The following is a 10,043-nucleotide window of genomic DNA, read 5'->3' as shown; positions in this document are numbered from 1 at the left end:
ATATGAATTAGAGAGGTAATAGAGGAAAGGCACTACCACCATCAAGGAGAACTGGGAAAGGCTTCTTGTACAGGCTGGGATTTTGTGGGATTTGAGGGGTGCCGGGAGGCAGGCAGACGGAGAGTGTTCCGGGCCAAGGGGCTGTGCTGCGCTCGTAGAAGATCTGTGACGTCAGGAGGGCGGTGTCTCCGCTTGCGGGTGAGTTGGGTTTAAGGGAGGCAGAGCTGTGCCAAGTCATGGGGCTCACTCCCTCCTCCAGGGACGTAAGTCAAGCCGCCTGGCGATGGCCCAGCAGGCAGAGGGAGATGGTGAAAATGCCCAGAGCAAGAATGGTTTCTTGTGCAAGGGACAGCAAGGAGACCTGTGTCACCGGATCACAGAATGGCGGGGGAGGGGGGAGAAGGAGGAAGAGAGTTAAAGTGTAAGAAGGCTGGAAAGGTAGGGAGACACCAATTAGAAGGGCTTTAACAGCCATCGCAGAAGCTCCTGGAGGTGAGGTTTATTAAATAAAAGGGAGGTGACTGGTCAGACCTGCGCTTAATAATAATAGTAACTAACATTTCCATATAGCTGTAAGGTTTGCAAAGCACTTTACATAAGTCATCTCGTTTGACCCTCACAACAACCCTGGGAGGTAGTGTATTAGGAGGGCAGAGTTTATAATCTCAAAGAGGATCATAAACATGTCTGAAACGTTCGGAACCGCCGGATATAAGAAACTCTCAAAGTAGAAGGCAGAAGAATCAAAACATTTATTTAGGCTCCACAGTAACCAACCCATGAACCAGCAACCCCATTTTGATATATTGATCAAAAGCTTCCAGGCCCAATAAGTACGCCTTGAAAGAGTAACCAGGAGGCTACAGAGAAGCATGATTGCGTAAAGCAAAATCATGTTTCCCCCTCTATGGTAATAAGATTACCCACTGGCCTGAAGTCTTTGTTCAGCTTTCTCCCGTAGGTCAGCTCTGCTACTGGCAGCTCCTGCTTCAGCTGTGTCTGTGGCTGTGGCTGTAACTGACGTAACTGTCGTAACTGCCTCTGTAACTGCCTCTGGCTCCAACTGTCGCTGTAACTGTCGCTGTAACTGTCGCTGGCTCCAACCGGAAAAGGAAAAGAGAGGATCTTCAAGCTGTCCTCTCCCCTCTTATAGAGTTTTTGACATCATCAAGCACCGCCTGAACGACCAGGGCCGATTGGTTCTTGACTTGGCCCCTCCCCCTAGCATAGCCGTTAACACCTCCCCTCAGCCAGCCCCATGACTCCTCACACAGGAAGTTGTCTGCTTCCTGGAATGCTCTTTGGGCTTCCTGCCCCGGAAGAGCAAGCCACAGTGTCCAGAGGCTCAATGAGGTAAGCTGAGTCATTCAAAGAAAACAAAGGCCATTCTGGCTACAGGTAGCTGCTAATATCATCCCCGTGTTACAGATTAGTAACCTGAGGCCCAGAGGGTTGTTAGGAAGATCAGAAAACAATATTTGTGAAGCATTCAGCATAGTGCCTGTCACGTAGTAGGCACTTAATAAATGTTTATTGAATTAAATAGAAAAGATGACTCACAGATCTATAGATCTAGCGTCTATTGTCCCCCAAATTCCAGCCCTGTATCACCAGTTGTCTATTGGACATTCCAAACCGGATGTCCAATAAATATCTCATGAGACATCCAAAACCGAACTCATTCCCCTATTCCAAACTTCCCTATTTCTGTCAAAGACACCACTCTCCTAATCTCCCAAGTTAGTAACCTTGGTCTTAGTCTCGACTCCTCACCCTCCCTCGATGCCACATACCCAATCAGTTGTCAGATCTTGCTGTATTTCACTGCTACAAAGTCTGACTCTACCTCTCTACTTACACAACTCCCACCTTAGTTGAGTCCCTTCATCACCTCTTTCCTAGGTTATTACAACAGCCTCCTAATTGGTGTCCCTGCTTCGTCTCCCACCGCTCCAATCCGTTCTACACACTGTTGTCAATGCTATTTTCCTTAAGTGAAGATCTGACCATGTGATTCCCTTGCTTAATAAACCCTGCGTGTTCAGCCATCCTGAAAAAATGCTAAATGGAAAGATGGCTCCCCTGTGCTCTTTGGAAAGGCAGATAAGGAAATTGGTTTGCTGGTGTGTCCAAGGGCAACATAAAACCTTATTCCATAGGACATTTAGTTATCTCGGATTGCGGAAAAGCTCATGATAAGCACTTGCCAAAAGATCAACATGAAAATAATAGCAGCTTTATGCCAACATTTGCTGGAGGGGATGAAGAGATAGAGAAATTATGCAACGAGCTCTAAAAGATTCTCCAAAGTCAATTGACATTAATACTCAAAGACTTTAATGAAAATGTAGGCACAGGGAGGATGACAAAATATGTTGGAAAACATCATTCAGGATTAAGAAACAAAAGAGACCAAATACTTACAGACTCCTATGAATACTTCCTTCAAGAAGAGAACTATAAAGTATCTGCAATGACAGATACCAAGTAACTTCACCAAAAAAGAAATGTGAAACTGAGTATATTTTAGCAGAAGCAGAAAGGATTGACTTGTTACCGATGTGGGAATCACTTCAGAAAAGCCATTTTTGTAAATTCAGACTACTGAATTATTAGAATAAAAACTAATATAGTGCTAAAATGAAAGAAAAATAAAAATGAGAAGATAATGGCATTTTAAACATGGCCTACCTAAGTTATCAATACTGAAAAATGAGAAATAGATTAAGAACAGATGATAACTATTAGATTTTTCTAAGGAAGTTTTTCCATTGTCAGTTGTGTCAGAGGACAAAGAACTTAGAAACTGCTTCAGCCGGCAAGCACCTAATCTTTTGCCAAGCAGTTAGTTGTGGCAGCCAAGGGCAACACCAATTTAGAATTTAAGTTGATTTGTAAAATAGTTTTAAATTAATTTTTTTTCAACGAACAAAAATCATTTTTCTCTCCCTGCCGCCCCACCACTGAAAAAGAAAAGAAAAACAAAATCCTTGTAGCAACTATGCATAGTTAAACAAAACAAATTCCTGCATCGGCCATGTCCAAAAACTCTTTATCTCATGCAGCACTGCACTCTGGTCCATCAGCTCTTTGTCAGGATGTGGGTGTAGCATGCTTCATCCTTAGTCCTCTGGGTAGTGGTTGGTTACTGAGTTGATCTGAGTTCTTCAGGCTTTCAGAGTTTCTTTTTAACAGATGAAGAAACTGAAGGGGAATGAGACTTGCTCAAGGTTTCACAGAAATTGGTGGCTGAGACCGGACTTAGACGTGGTCCTCCTGGATCTTCAGTTCAGAATTCTTGCCACTAGGCTAGGGCAATCCTGAAGTTCAGGTGCATTTGTCTCCCTCTGCCTTGCTACTCCAAAACCCATTCTTTATCCTTAACCATGACCTTCAGCCCTTCCATCCCTCCTGGTTTTCTTAATTCAACGGCATGTTCCTTACCCACTTTCTTCCTTCCCTGACTCGGCCCTACCAACACCTGGTCAACCATTGGCTGTCCTCTATCCACTCAATCCCTTGCTCCTTTGTCTTACTGCCAAACTCCCTACCACCCCACAACCATTAGTTATCCTCACGGCCTACCTCAACCACACTCACCCTACTGCTGAGCTGCAGGAGTACTACAGGAAGTTACAGAATAATGTTGACCGTGTCCACTACTGAGCTATGTGAATAACAAGATTTATATAACACTTTAAGGTTTGCAAAATCCTTTACAAATATTGTCTCATACTGTTTAATTCCTCCTCCCTTGGCTCTCTCTCCTGACTCATCACCTACCTCTCAGACTAATTCTTCTCCATTTGTTTGGCTGATCAGCCCCCATACACCCACTGCCTAAGGATAGGTGTCTACTGACATTCTGAACTGTGACATCATCCGATTGTATGAGTTCAATTTAACCTCTATGCACATGACTCACAAATTGAAATATGAACCCCTAATCTCTGAACCAAAGAAGCCTTACATCTCCATCTGCCAGCAAGACATTGCCAGCTGGATTCAACATCCCCATCTCATATTCAAGATGCCCCAAACAGAATTTGTTGTTGTCCCCACGAATTCCTCTCCAAACTCCCCTATTTCTGTCAAGGGCATTGTCAGCCTCCTGGTCACCCTCATTTGTACTCCTAGTCATCCTTTTCTATCGGTTTCCCCTAACTTCTGAGATCCAGTCAATTGATCAATCAACCAACAAATAGTGTGTCTTAACTATGTGCCAGGAGCTGTGCTAGGGGCCGGGGACACAAATACAAGCCATGGCAACATGGTGTGTACTCACAAGAGCATATATTCTAACGAGGAAAAATGAAGGAAATAAATAAATGAATAAATATATACACATACATATGCATATATGAGTATATACAGAATAAATGGAAAGAATAATTATAAATAAATACAAATAGTTAAATTTAATATAGTAGTTAAATGTAAGTAAACACAAATAGTTAAATTTAATATAGTAGTTAAATGTAAGTAAACACAAATAGTTAAATTTAATATAGTAGTTAAATATAAGTAAACACAAATAGTTATATTTAATATAATAGATATAAGTAAATACAAATAAACTTAATAGTTAAATGTAAGTAAACACAAATAGTTAAACTTAATATAGTAGTTAAATATAAGTAAACACAAATAGTTAAGTTTAATATAGTAGTTAGATATAAGTAAATACAAATAGTTAAACTTAATATAATAATTAAATATAAATAAACACAAGTAGTTAAATTTAACATAGTAGTTAAATATAAGTAAACACAAATAGTTAAACTTAATATAGTAGTTAAATGTAAGTAAACACAAATAGTTAAACTTAATATAATAGTTAAATTTAATATAGTAGTTAAATATAAGTAAACACAAATAGTTAAGTTTAATATAGTAGTTAGATATAAGTAAATACAAATAATTAAACTTAATATAATAGTTAAATATAAGTAAACACAAATAATTAAATTTAATGTAGTAGTTAAATATAAGTAAACAGAAATAGTTAAATTTAATGTAGTAGTTAAATATAAGTAAATACAAATAGTTAAACTTAATATAAAAGTTAAATGTAAGTAAACACAAATAGTTAAACTTAATATAGTAGTTAAATATAAGTAAACGCAAATAGTTAAATTTAATATAGTAGTTAAATATAAGTAAACACAAATAGTTAAGTTTAATGTAGTAGTTAAATATAAGTAAACACAAATAGTTAAACTTAATATAATAGTTAAATGTAAGTAAACACACATAGTTAAACTTAATATAGTAGTTAAATATAAGTAAACGCAAATAGTTAAATTTAATATAGTAGTTAAATACAAGTAAACACAAATAGTTAAATTTAATATAATAGTTAAATATAAGTAAACACAAGTAGCTAAACTTAACATAATAGTTAAATATAAGTAAACAGAAACAGTTAAATTTAATATAGTAATTAAATATAAGTAAATACAAATAGTTAAATTTAATATAATAGTTAAATATAAATAAGTACAAGTAGTTATATAAATAGTTAAATATAAACAGTTTAGGATAGAGGGCACTAAGCAGTTTGAGAGAATCAGCTAAGGCTTCCTGCACAAGGGGACGTTTTATTGCTTGCCTTTTCAAAGGGTGGGGAAGGGGTGGGAAGGAAAGAGAATTTGAACTCAAAACTTTTTGAAAAATCAATCTTTAAAATAAAGGAACAATTTTTTTTAAAGAAGGTGATGTTTCAACTGCATCTTAAGAGAAGGCAGGGTTGTGAAAGAAAAGCATTTCAGGCATGGGGAGCCAGTGCAGAGAGGGAGTTTTATATAGATAATGGGAACAGAACACACAGGAAGAAGAGTAATGTCCATTGAGACTGGAAAAATAGATTGTGGCCAGGATGTGAAGGGGCTTTAAATAGGGAATCACCGCTAGGTGGCACAATGGATAGAGTGCTGGCCTGGAGTCAGGAAGATTCATCTTCCTGAATTGAAATCTGGCCTCAGACACTGACTAGTTGTGTGACCCTGGGCAAGTCACTTAACTCTGTTTGCCTCAGTTTCTTCATCTGTAAAATGAACTGGAGAAGCAAATGGCAATCCATAGAATCTTTTCCAAGAAAACCCCAAATGGGGTCATGAAGAGTCAGATATGACTGAAAAACAACTGAACAATTGTTAGGAATTGTCAAAAAAAAAAATTTAAATCAAGCCAAAATCTGTGTCTCTGTAACTTCAACTCATTACCTCTAACTTTGCCTCCTGAACCAAGGAAAAAGGAAAAAAAAGTCTGACCTCTTTCACATAAAAGCCTTTCATTTTCAAGTCCCCTCATCAACTCTGTTGCTCCAGTAAACACTGTATTATAGAATGGTAGGTGAAATGGAACTTAGAGACAACCAAGCGTGGACACCCCCTCATTTTACAGAAAAGGAAACTGAGGCCTAGAGAGATTAAAGGGTTTGCTCAGGATCAGACCTGCCCAGATAAGTATTTGAGGCAGAATTTAAAACCAGGTCTTTCTAGCTCCAAGTCCAATGATATGTCCACTATACCATACTGCCTCCCCAACTCTTTAGATGTGGCATGTAAGAGGCATGCCACCTCCTTTATTCTAGAAATGGTGCTTCTATTATAGTAAGCTAAGATCATATTACATTTTTTTTGTTGCTATGTCATAATGCTTGTATTGAGCTTGCAAACCGCTGAGACCTTCGGCTCTTTTTTCTTTTTTCAGTGTGAACTGCACAGGAATAAAAATACATCCTCAGTCTATACTTTCTAGAGGACCCCCTCCAAGTGTGTTGTTTTGCTTTGGATCAGTTCATTCAGCCGGCTCTGAATTCATCCAGCCATACCATCATAAAACCTACATCTGTTCACCCTGTCACAGGATGAGATTTTACATTGTGCTCTGCTAAAGTCCCAGTATATCATGCTTACAGCACTCTCCCGATCTGTAGGTTACCATATCAAAACTCCAGACCATCTTTATTTAGCTGCCAAAGTGATGTTCTTCCACCTCCGGAAAGCGAATCAGTGAACTCCCAATACAAATTGAAGCATACTTCTTTTTGCTATCTTTATTTTGTTTTGTTTTGTTTGTTTTTTCTTGTGCAACATGGCTAATGTGGAAATATGTTTTGCATGACCTCACATGTATAATGGGAATTGTTTGCCTTCTCAAGGAGCGGGGAGGGGAGAGAGGGAAGAAGAGAATTTGAAACTCAAAATTTTTAAAAATGATTGTTAAAAAAACTGTATGTGTAATTGGAAAATATCTAATGAAATAGATAAAAATAATTTTAAAAAACCAAAACAAAAATGCTCTCCCTAAAAATGTCTCTGACCATATTATCTCTCTAGTAAATGAACACGGATGGCTCCATATTACCTCCAGGATCAAATGTCAAGTTTTTTTGTTCAGTCATTTTCAGACATCTCTGACTCTTATGTGATCCCATTTTAGACTTTTCTTGGCAAAGATACTGGAATGGTTTGCCATTTCCTAATCCAGCCCATTTTAGAGAGGAAGAAACTGAGGCAAAGTTGAGTGACTTGTCCAGGGTCACATGAGCATCTGAGGCCAAATTTTAACTCAGTTTAACTTCCTGACTCCAGGTCCAGCTCTCTTTCCACTGTATTACATAGCTGCCCTTGGCTTTTTTTGGGGGGGCAGGAATTACCTACCCCATTTTAAAATTTTATTTTAAATGTTTTTTTCCAATTACATGTAAAAACAATTTTTAGCATTCTTTTAAAAAAAATTTTGAGTCCCAAGTTCTCTCCCTCTCTACCTCCCCTCCCCATTTCCTGATGTGACAAGCAGTTTGATATAGGTTATACATGTGCAGTCATGCAAAACATGTTTCCATACTAATCATGTTGTAAAAGAAAAAATAGACAAAAAACAACCCGCCCCCCAAAAAAGGTAAAAAAGGGTAAAAAATAGTATGCTTTGATCTGCATTCAGACTTTATTGGGTCTCTCTCTGGCGGTGGATAGATAGCATTTTTCATTATTGGTCCTTCAGAACTGTCTTGGATCTTTGTATTGCCGAGAATAAGTCATTCACAGCTGATCATCATACAATATTGCTGTTACTGTCCACGATGCTCTGGTTCTGCTCACTTCACTGTGCATCAGTTCATGTCTTTCTAGGTTTTTTTCAAAGCATCCTGCTCATCATTTTTTAGAGCATAATAGTATTCCCTCACAACACAACTTGTTCAGCCATTCCCCAACTGATAGGTATCGCGTCCATTTCTAATTCTTTGCCATTGCAAAAAGAGTTGCTATATTTTTGTACTTGTATGTCCTTTTCCTTTTTAAAAAAATCTCTCTGGGATACAGACATACTAATGGTATTGCTGGATCAAAGGGTATGCACAGATTTATAGTCCTTTGGTATAGTTTCAAATTGCTCTCCAGAATGGTTGGATCAGTTCACAACTCCACCAACAGTACATTAGTGTCCCAATTTAACTACATCCCTCCCAACATTTGGTGGTTTCCTTTTCTGTCAATCTGATAGTGTGAAGATCATTTTGATACCCCTACTCAATTTAATTAGTATTTTTTCAGTTCATTGTGATTTAATTGGTATCAGTGATAGTGAATTAATCAGAATTGAATTGGTTATATTGTTAGAATAAGTTATGATTATTTAATCCACTGTGCATCGATTATATTAATTGTATTGGATTTATCAGATTCATACTGTATTGGGCCTGTTAAAAGGATTTATTAGTACTACCTCTCCCCCTCCCCCTTTCTAATTTGTACTATGCTTGAAATAAGGTTCAAAAGCCTTACCAATACCCTCTCACCCCTATGAATCACTACTGCCACTCTTAAGTGACTTTGCTTTTAAAACCACAATTTCCTTGGTCCCCTAGGGTATTGTTAGTCCAACATTAGTGTTTGATGGCCTGTGAAATGCCCCTGCTGAGATGGTCTGTAGCTGATGACCTGTGAAAGGCCTGCTGACAAAGTAGTTATGATTGCTGGACATTGTCCTTAGGCAATCATGGGAGCTCTCCAATTGTGACGATTGGTCAATCCTAGAAATCTCCACACTTCTGAAGGAACCCCCCCAGGACTAGGGGAAACTTCCAGGGTCCCCATGGTCTATAAAACCACCTCAGCCCAAGCGTCATGGTCCTTGACTGTGAAGGTCTTGGACCCAATTGCTTAGGGACCACTGGTTTCCCTAAGCATGATCACTTGATCATGCTCAGAACTCTATTTTGGTGACTTTTGTTGCAGATCGGAATTTTGTGATGCGCAAAGGTGAGGTGGTACCTCAGAGTTGTTTTAACAGGGCATTTCTCTAATCAAAAGTGATGTAGAGCATTTTTTTTTGTATGACTATAGTTTTGATTTCTTCATCTGAAAACTGCCTGTTCATATGCGGGTATGGCTTACAAATCCTTCACAATCTGGCCCCTTCCTCCCTTTCCAGTCTTCTTACATTTTACTCCTTTATACATTCTGTGTGATCTCAGTCAAGTCGTTAACCTGTTTGCCTTAGAGGCAGCTAAGTGGCTCAGTGGATAGCTTACTGGGCCTGGGGTCAGAAACCCCTGAATTCAAATCCAACCTCGGGCATTTACTGTGTGATTCTGGGCAAGTTACTCAATTTCTGTTTGCCTTAATCCACTGGGGAAGGAAATGGAAAACTACTCCAGTATCTTTGCCAAGAAAACCACATGGACAGTGTGGTCCACAGGATCACGAAGTCAGACAGAAACCACACCCTCCCATGTAACTGACTCCATGCATTTTCACTGTCCCCATGCCTGGATTTGTTCTCCCAAGTCTCAGCTGAAATCCCCCCTTTTTGCAAGAGGCCTTTCCTGGCTCCTCTTCCTGTCCCCCCACGTCACAGTTGACAGTGCCTTTGAGATTACCTCCCATTTGCCGCATGTATCTTATATGTACATAGTAGCGTTTCCTTTTTCGTCTACTCCATTAGGTCAGGGGCCTTGTTATTGCCTGTCTCCCCAGCACTTGGTACAGTGCCTTGCACAAAGTGCTTCTTGTTCAACTCTGGTTAACACAACG

The sequence above is a fragment of the Trichosurus vulpecula genome, chromosome 1 (genome assembly GCF_011100635.1).
Source record: "Trichosurus vulpecula isolate mTriVul1 chromosome 1, mTriVul1.pri, whole genome shotgun sequence".
Classification (NCBI taxonomy): domain Eukaryota; kingdom Metazoa; phylum Chordata; class Mammalia; order Diprotodontia; family Phalangeridae; genus Trichosurus; species Trichosurus vulpecula.
Note: the sequence above shows the minus strand (reverse complement) of the source record.